Source organism: Triticum urartu, chromosome 7 (genome assembly GCF_003073215.2).
Source record: "Triticum urartu cultivar G1812 chromosome 7, Tu2.1, whole genome shotgun sequence".
NCBI lineage: Eukaryota > Viridiplantae > Streptophyta > Magnoliopsida > Poales > Poaceae > Triticum > Triticum urartu.
This window is the reverse complement of record NC_053028.1, coordinates 211,717,682-211,727,628: the sequence shown is the minus strand read 5'-3', so window position 1 is coordinate 211,727,628 and position 9,947 is coordinate 211,717,682.

Genomic DNA, 9,947 nt, shown 5'->3' with positions numbered 1-9,947 from the left:
TGCGCCATCCATGTTACCAGATGGTAGCAGTTCAGAGGCAACACCGTCGGAGAGCAGTCTGAGCACAGATATTATAGTGCTTGAGGCTCTACTAGAGGCAGAAAGAGATGGTGTGGCTGCCATGAATGAGGTAATCTTTATCTTGAGGCTGGAAATTATGGAATTAGCGGCACGCATTATGCAAGCAACCCAAGAATTGGAGGAAGTAAGAATGTTGCATTTGAAGACAGAGGAGGTCCTTCTGTTTCTGCTATCTGAAGCCCAAGGTAATCCCGGTTCTTCTTTAGATACCAGTTGAAATTTTCATTAGATTATTGTACTTGCATGTTGTGTCATGTCTCTGAATGGATTATGTTGCAAGACCCCCTATGTTGTCCATGTGTTGCAATGATCCGAATTTTTTAGGCGAGGTAATCCTCAATACTTGTATGATTGACATAAGGTGAACTATTTTTCGTGTGAACATATTGTATTGGATGAAATAACTGTTTGACTCAGAGTGTATCCAACCTACTTAATTCGAAGATCATGGCATTTCTAAATCATAATCATATATAAAGGTGGAATAAATCTTTGTTGTGGTTTTGAAGAAATAAATAACAAAATGTATAATTATCTGTGGATATTCATAATCGAATACAAATTGGATTTGAATTTAGTTTGCCAGGTCCCAGGGCAAACGTGAATGCTAATTCTCCCAAGTTTTGAACGAAGCGGCTAAACACCCACTATAATTTGTGGGCTGACCGAAGCAAGTGTTTGCGAGATGGAAATTACTGTCTACCCCTGACACTTGACATCCTTATCGACCAGATTTACACTGCTGTCGATAGGGGTAGACTAGTAACTTCAATCAGACGTGACACGACGGCCTTTGAGCCCATTCAGACACGGTGGGCGCCAAACGTGGGCGGCAAAACACATTTGATTCAAGCTCGTCCAAAAGACATGTGTCTCTTCCTCCATTTCCCCATTCATATACGGTGGGCGGCAAAACAAACTCTCCTTGTCCGAAATCGATGTAGGCTAATATTTTAAATAGGGGCAGATGTGTAACTTCCATCAGACGTGACACAACCGCCCTACCTGTCAGCCCCGTTCATACACCATGGGCGCCAACCGTGGGCGGCAAAACACCCTCTCCTCGCCCGAAATAGTTACCGACAAATATTTGGGAGATGCGAGATTACCGTCCTATCCCCAACTGACGCGATGTCCGAAATTTTAAACGGGGGATAAGTTCATAACTTTTCCCCATTTCAGAGAAGCACGTCCCAAAGTTTGATATCCCCCCTCCCCTCCATTTCCCCATTCATACACCGTCGGCGGCACAACAACCTCCGCACTGCGGCCAGCCTCCTCCGTCCGCCACCCCATCCTCGTTGTCCACTGCAAGAGATGGACGTCTCTCATCCACGGTGCTGGACCAGGATCATTTCATCGCCTCCTCTCGCTTCATCGGCGCCGTCGTCCACCTTGCCGTTGCCGCTCCTACGACCGCCTCGTCCATGGCAACAGGATATATCCCCCGACCCGGCCGTCTACCGTCTAAAGTCTTCTTCCCCGCCGCTGACAGCCATCGCACCCGCAGCACCCTCAACGTATCATCATAGGCCTATATGGCATCGCAAGAGAGGTGGTACTCTTCCATATGTGCTTAAGTTATTGATCTCACCCGGAAAATAGATCGTAATTTGTTTACTGTACTTTTCTTGTCCGTACCAAATCGTAGTGGCTAGTTGAAAGCAAACATTGGTTGCGAAGTAGCTTTGTCCGGTTTGCACCTTCAGATCCGCCATGGCACGGGCACTATACTCGTAAAGCTTATTGTTTCCCCCCTTTATATTCACTGCCATCATCGTAGGTGCTTCGTGTCATGCTAGCACTGCTCCTCAAGACCTCAACCCAAAGCTTACGTGTTGAAATACGAATTTGATATGATGCTCATATCACTAAAATAGAGAACGTTTAATTGGTCACCTAATGTTCCTATATTCGTTTCGAAAAGCATGTGCGCCAACCACTGGTCCAGCTAGTTCCACTTTCCTGATTTTTCTCTTGATGCTTAGGGTTTTCCCCTTTTATCTACTCTACTATGATCTGCGTAGGTGCTTTCTGCCATACTAGCATTACTCCACCCTTCAAGCTAAACAACACAACACTCAGAATTCGAAAGCTTAGTTGTTCAAATATGATTGTGATATGATACTGATATTAGTTAACCGACACATTTAATTGGTTAGCTAAAGGTCCCACTTGAGTTTCCAAATGCATGTCACGACATATAGAGAGATAGCATAATTGCATTTCTTTGTCACTTGTTGACCGTACTTTCTTGTCCATACCAAATCTTAGTTGTTATTTCAAAGCAAACATCGGTTGCTAACTACCCTTTGCGTGGTTTGCAGCTTCAGATCTGCCATCCCACTGCCACGGTCAACACTTTACTCATCATTCTTATGTTTTCCCCATTTTATGATGAACACAATCAGCCTACGTGGTTCGTGTCGTAATAGCACTGCTCCACCCATTGAGCCAAACAAGCTTAGTTGTAAAAATTCATATCTGATATTATTGCTGATATTAGTAAAACAGAGAGATGTTTAATTGGTTAGTTAAATGTTCGTACTTTAGTTTCGAAATGCATGTGAGCCACATATGGAGAGACCGGAAAGAATAGTATTTCTCTGTGCGCTCTGGTTCATCATGGGTGGCCAACCGACATTGTATTGAAAGACTTGTAATATCTTCAATCTGCTTGCTCTTCTGCTCTTCTTTAAGATGATACTCTTCTCTTGTGGTCGACTGGTCAGGCCGAGTTGTTCTCCCTTAGTATATTTTGAATCTGTCAGGTCAGGCCGACTTGTTCTTATTTACTATATGTTGAAGCTATCATCTGTGAAGTGTCATCACTTCTGGAGCCCTCATATTTTGAGTAGTAGGCCACATTATATTAATGCACACAACAAATTACAGCATGCATGGCATCTTTTAAAAGAATTGTAGAGATAGCACAAAGGGGTTTACAGGGAGGTAGTATTGGATTAGAATCACTTCTACATTACAAAGAAAATCTCACTTGTTTTTATGTTTTCATGCATGTCCGATATTGAACATTATCAAAATGAATATGAGAATGGGCGCACGAGAGGAATATAGCGGAACGATCCACTGGCTAACAAACTTGGCATGGTGGAGGATGGCCTATCTTATTCACCCATCAAGGTGCTTGCTCTAACTTTGCAAAGTTGTATTGGTCGCACATATTTTGCATCTGACCTCTTGCATTACTTCTACTTTGTTACACCATATGCTTAGTTTAAGCATCATATATGAGTATATGCCATACCTATCCATTTTCTGTACCTATTCCATGTGTCGTCACACTATGTTTTTCCAGTCAAATGTTGTTCTTTCGTAATAGATGTCCAAAAGGACGAGGGTGAGTGCAGATCCTCAAGGAGTACAAACTAGGTATTTGGAAAAGGTAGTGATACCTGTTAAATCAGATAGATCAGCAGCCACAGAAAACACAGGCCCAACTGTACCACACTTTACCCCTACTCCAGTGGCCAAACCCCTATTAGAACTGCTGGGAGCCTAGCGTCAGGTACTGTCTATGATATCAATTCAAAATTTGAACTCCTAAATTTCTGCTTGTGCCTTACCTTCTCTCTTGTATGAAAACTAATTTCAGATGAATCTCCTTGCTCAAAGGATCATACGATCTCAAAACAATAATGGGCTCTGCATTGCTCTTGTCAGTACCTCTCTCCCTTTTGCCTTGTAACGTTGTACTTAATTAATTGCTATTTGATTATGTATCATCAGTCTACACCTGAGCTTCATTATCCTCTGTTTCTTCCAATATTATTTGATCTATATTTACTCTTTGCAAAATGTAGAATAATGGCAACGCTTGTAAAGAATTTTCTTTGGGGAATTTATTGAATTATCCTTCCATCAACATGGAGAAGGGCTTTGTCCAGCCCGTGTTAACATGTAATGTAAGTTCATCCTTATGAAGCCTTCAAACTTTGTTCTAGTATAGATTTGGATAGGCATCATTTCCTCCACTGTTGTTTGCTTTGCTGTTTACATCTGATTGGATGTTTGCAACAACTACCAGTTTCAAATTGTAGTTGTAAAACATGTTCCTTATGCAGAACAGATCCATTTATTTGCTTATATAGTTGTGAAACCTGTTATGTGTCTCCTTGTTTCTCTTTCAGACTCGTATCTCTTACGCCATGTAGAACTTTAGGGAAGATAGTGAGCCAAACCATCTTGAGGGCAGCGAGATGACCCCAAGGTCATGTCTTGATGAAGACAGTGAGTTGAAGCTACTCACCAGCAGGTGTGAGACAACCTCTGTGTAGTCGCTGCCTCAATCAGTTCGACTTCTTCAGTCTCAACTTAAAGCGGAAAGGCTTGCTTCAGCTCAGCTCTGACTTGAAGTCAAAGATGCAATGAAGATGTCAGAGGACTGCCGTCTGCACCATCATGCCTTAAATCTAGTGTCGATGCATCTATCGTTGACACAACTGAGGTCTACTCAGCTTCTTCAGCTGTTTGGGGGGCCCAACCTGGCCAGGCCTAGTGCCTTCTGAAGTGCTCTCAGTTTTGTATATTCTTTTGTCGGCGCGTTTATTTGCACTGGTGGCAAACTTTGACGCCCAGTGGATGTAATATGTGTGATAGCCGTGATAGCCTAGCGTAAGTTGCTTGCTTATTTATTTCCTTGTTGTCTTGTTTATTTGTTTGCTTGTAGTCATTGCAGTTCTTTTTCCACGGTTTGCTAGTGGCTGCAATAACCTATTTTTAAAACTGGGCCACAATAACCATGGGCTAATATTTACTGTAGTGACACTGGGCCTCCTACGGGCCGTAGAAATAGTGGGCCTTTTACGGGCCGTAGAAACAGTGGGCCTTCTACGGGCCGTAGAAACAATGGGCCTTCTACGGGCCGTATCATCAATGGGTCTTATACGGGCAGTATGATCGACTGGCCAAACATGGACCAATAACAGGTCGCATTATGGCCGTAAACAGGCTAGAGTTGGAATCATCCGTTCATGGGCTGACCATAACGGGCCATTGTTAATAGGCCGTATTTGATGATGCTATGAAAACAGCCCAACGTATTAACACACCACAAACGGGCCGACTGTAACCACGGGCTGAATTTGGCCCACAAGCAAAAAATGACAGTAACGGGCCGTAAGTAAACGAATGCTGGAAATGAGCCCAAGAATAAATGGGCTCTGAGAAGGTCGAAAGATAACATGGGCTGGAAATGGCCCAACAAAATAACGGGCCGTTAATGGGTATAAAGTGATACACTGTTCATTATGGGCCAGTTTCACCACGGGCCGTTAATGGGTGTAAAGTGATACACTGTTCATTACAGGCCAGTTTCACCACGTGTTGGTGATGAACGACACCTATGGGATCACAAGAATCCCTACTACGGTTGCGGGGCGCGGGGTCGTGAGAAGAGCGGATCAAACAGATAGCACACGGTTCGTTTATCCAGGTTCGGGCCGCGAGGATGCGTAAAACCCTACTCTTGCTTTGGTGGATTGTATATCTGTGTTCTTGAGCTAGCTATGGGGCGTGAGGAGCTCCAAAAAGTCGAATCCTTCTCCTGGTCGCCTCGGGCCTCCTTTTATAGGGAAAGGGGTAGCCATAGGGGCACACAGGAGGTGGAAAGGGAACAGTGATGCGAGGTTATCCCTCGCATTACATGACAAGGCGCAATTAATGCGTCTTGCCCAGGTGTCCTTGCTTTATCGGGGATGGGGGGAGAGCCCTGTCTCGTCCGTCGCCGCTCCCTCTCATGTCGACATGCGCCCTGGCCAGCGGCGCCCGCGGTGCCATGTAGGCAGGCAGGCAGCTGAGGTGGCGCAGTGGTGGGTCTCCACGAAGATCTGCATGCCGCCACGTAGGTGCCTGCCCAGCTGGTTGGGTCGGCAGCTGCATGCGAACGGTGGTGGAGGTTTGACTGGCGTCGGCCTGATGGTGGCCCTACGGGTGTTCTCGGCAAGGGCCTTGCCGGGGCCCCGGCAAGGGTCTTGCCGTGGCGCCTGCTATCATCCCCGGCAAGGCTCTTGCCGGGGGCCTTGTGGTCTTCCTTGGCTAGGATCCCGCCAAGGATCATCATCTTCTAAAGGGTGTATCTGATCTTGAATGCCTTCACAAAGATCGGCATGCCACCACGGGGATGTCTCCTGAATCCTTGCCCCATGGGGGCAGTGGACTCAAGGGTGACTCACTCCGTAGGCATGTGGCGAGCTGCCACGGCAAGGGTCTTGCCGGGTTTGCTAAAACCGCCTCCCGACAAGGATCTTGCCGGGGGGTCCGCTTCGTCCCCTTTGCTCTTTGTGGTCTCGGTCTTGGCGTCGTTCTGCTTCTCCTGAGCTTCGGCCTTACCTTGGCGCACCTCCCTTGCCTTGCCCAGTGTGGTGGTGCCCGTGGCTCAGACTGCCCGCGCATTGTTATAGGGGTACAAAAAGTGTACCCCTCTTTTTGTACACCAACAGGAGCCCCCGGGCCTGGGCCACACGTACGCACAATCGCGTCGTTGGGCTAGGCCCAAAAACGGTGCGTGGGCAGGCGGGGCGGTTTTTACCGCGGTAAGTTTCTTCGTGCGCTGCGCTTCCCGCGCGTGGCGCGGCATGGGGAGGCGTGTGTGACATGGGCGGCATGCATGGGGCTGAGCTCTGCATGCATGCGTCACGTTGTAGTGAAGGGGGCGGTTCGCGCCTTCCTCATAAACGGAGGGAGGCGTGGAGGCGCGGCCCATTTACTGAACGGGGCCGAGGCGTGGTCTTCAAGGCGTCCACTCCCCACGATCACGAGGTGGGGAGAGGTCGCCTCACCCGTCGCCTTGGTCCTGCATGCCCGCCACATGGCTCTCATGCGCCTGGGGTGGCGAACGGTGGAGGCAGGAAACCGGGCCGCCGCGGGCTGGGGCGGCGGGTCAGTTCCAGTTCCCTGCGCCTTCCGCGTCTTGATTGGCTGAGCAGGGCGGCCGAGCCCCCACCCCGTTCCTTTATAAAGAACGGGGGGATGGCGTCCCACATTCCTTCATCTCCTCCTTCCTTCAGCTTCTGCTCCCTCCCTTCCATCCGTCATGGAGAGAGGGAATCCTGGTCCTTCAACGGTGGCGGCGAGGGTCGCCCCTCGACAACGCATCCCTCCTTCTCCTGCACCCGCGGCGGCAGAGCCAGCCGCGAGGGGAAGGGGGAGGGGGCAAGGCCGTGGGCGAGGCCGAGGCGTTCGGGGAAGAGGATGACGGGGCGGCGCGCCGGCCTCGACTCCGGCGGCAGTTCCTCCCCCCATGGAGGGCCACGTTGGGGATGACCCTTGCGAGTTCTTCATCAGGCTGCACCAGCCGCCTCGCCGTCGCCTTCGTCTCTCGACACCATTCGCGCGGGAGATGGAGCTGGATCCGCCGGAGTCGTTGTGGCTGCGCATGAAGGGCTGCGGGATCAGTGGCACGCGGGCCCGCGTCGACTTCCCCGCCCCTCACGTGATGTATCTTCGTTGGGGATGGAAGACGTTCACCCATATCCACCGCTTGACGGAGGGGCTCACTCTCCATTTTAAGCTGATGGAGGGTGGCCTTCTCTCTGTCAAGGTCTTCGGGTGCTTTGGGACCCGTGCAAGGTGCTGCGTGGAGAGCTCTTCTGATAGTGAAGACTCCCCCTCAGGCGGGAGTGACGAGGAGGACAGCGGCAGCGACAACGAGGGTAGTAGGCGGCAGGATGACGGGTCTGATTAGGCGTCGGGTGCCGCTCTGCGCGGCACCGGCGACCCCATCATCCGCGTCGCCGGCTCCCTGAACTTCTCGGGGTCGTCTCCTTGGGCGGCTGGCGTTGGGAGGCTGCGGAAGAGGAAGAGGGCGGGCGGTAAGGCCGTCAAGTCGGAGTACGCGGGCACCGACGCCTTCGACGCGTGCTGACGTCCTGCCGCCTCGTCTTCGAGCTCTGCTTCCGGCGCCGCCATCACCATCCAGCCCTCGGACGGCCACCGAGATGTTCTCTTGGTGTCTTCTGCCGCCCGTAGCTCGCCTAGGCGCCCCTTTTGCCCTTTTCGTCTCCTTGACCTGCCTCCTGAGGAGAGGGACAAGAAAGGGATTACGGGCACCTTATCTCTTTTTAGTTTGTAAGCCTTCGGGCCTTAGCTGAATTTAAAACTTGTAATCCATTATTCATGTTTTTCATTCCCTATGGACTGTACCTGAGTGGAATGTTTTTAATGAAAAGGGGATGTTTGCGGGTCATCTGTTTGTGGGTAGAACCCACGACAAGGAGTAAATCCTTGATATTTTTAAGACAAATATTTCCTTGCCCGGCAACAGGCCTTGCCGTCTCCCCACTTCGCTCGACCTTTCTCACATCTTTGGCGGAGGCAGGGATGAGGTGGGTTTAGGCTCCTTGTTTCATGCCGCGACTACGACCAAACCTGGCCGCAGGAACGAGCCCTAGGGCCTAGAGTTAGGGGAGCACGGTAGCTTTAGGAAAAATGAGGTTTCACATACCTTAGTCCATAAGGAAATGCATGATAAGGGATGAAGAACTTATCTGAAGCTGTAGCCCCCGACAACTCTGGTTTGCCGTGGGTGAATCTTTGCTCTTGCAGCCCCCGGCAATACTGGCTTGCCGTGGTCTAGATGCTGGTCTGTCCCTCTTCTCTTTTCCTCCCCAAGTGGTTCGGCACGGATATCCGTGTGTCCTGCGAACCAAAGAAGACAAAAGAAAGACAAAGAGACGCACACTCGACCTCTAAGCTAGGGGTTAGTCGCCGCTAAGCACTATCAACCCTAACCAAGGACGAGACTCGACCTAGCATGCATGCTATAACTTAGGGCACCAGCGCTTCATTTATTTGTGCTCAGGGTCTGCGCCTGGCTTTGTACAAAGGGTTACATGCATCATCGGCAATGCTTGTACAAAAGGTGGCTTGCCGGGGGGGGCGGCAAGCCGCGCCTCACGGGTAAAACTTGCGAAGATGCTCAATGTTCCAGGAGTTACTCACCGGAACGGCATCTTCGGTCTCCAGGCGGACTGCGCCGGGCCTGGTGACTCGTATTACCCGATAAGGGCCTTCCCACTTTTGCGTCAACTTGTTGGAATTCTTGGCCGATTGAACGCGCCGAAGAACAAGGTCGCCTTCCTCAAGGCTTCGGGCATGAACCTTGCGGCTATGGTAGCGGCGCAAGGCTTGCTGGTAGCGTGCTACTCTCATAGCCGCCCGAAGATGATCTTCCTCAAGGAGCATTGCATCATCTTGCCGCAGTTGCTCTTGCTCAAGCTCATCATAAGCGAGCACTCGAGGTGACCCGTATATGAGTTCAGTGTGGAGAACTGCTTCTGCCCCGTATACCAGGGCAAAGGGTGTCTGGCCGATGGCTCGATTTGGCGTCGTCCTGATCGACTAAAGAACCGTCGGCAACTCATCAATCCAGCGCCTTCCACTCTTGTGCAGCCTGTCAAAGGTCTTGGTCCTTAATCCTCGCAGTACTTCAGCGTTTGCCCTCTCAGCTTGACCATTGCTCCGTGGGTGAGCAACGGAAGCGAAACAGACTTTGCTGCCGAGGTCTTGGATATATTGCATGAAGGTGCGGCTTGTGAACTGTGTACCGTTGTCGGTGATGACCCTGTTGGGTACACCAAAATGGCACACTAGTCCCTTGAAGAACTTGACGGCTGACTGAGTTGTGAACTTCCTCACTGCCTCCACCTCCGGCCACTTTGTGAACTTGTCGATTGCAACATACAAGTACTCAAAGCCCCCGACAGCGCGGGGGAAAGGGCCTAGTATGTCGATCCCCCAGACCGAGAAGGGCCAGGACAGAGGAATGGTTTGAAGGGCTTGAGCTGGCTGATGAAGCTTCTTTGAATGGAACTGACACGCTTCACACCTGGTGACTAGTGTCATCG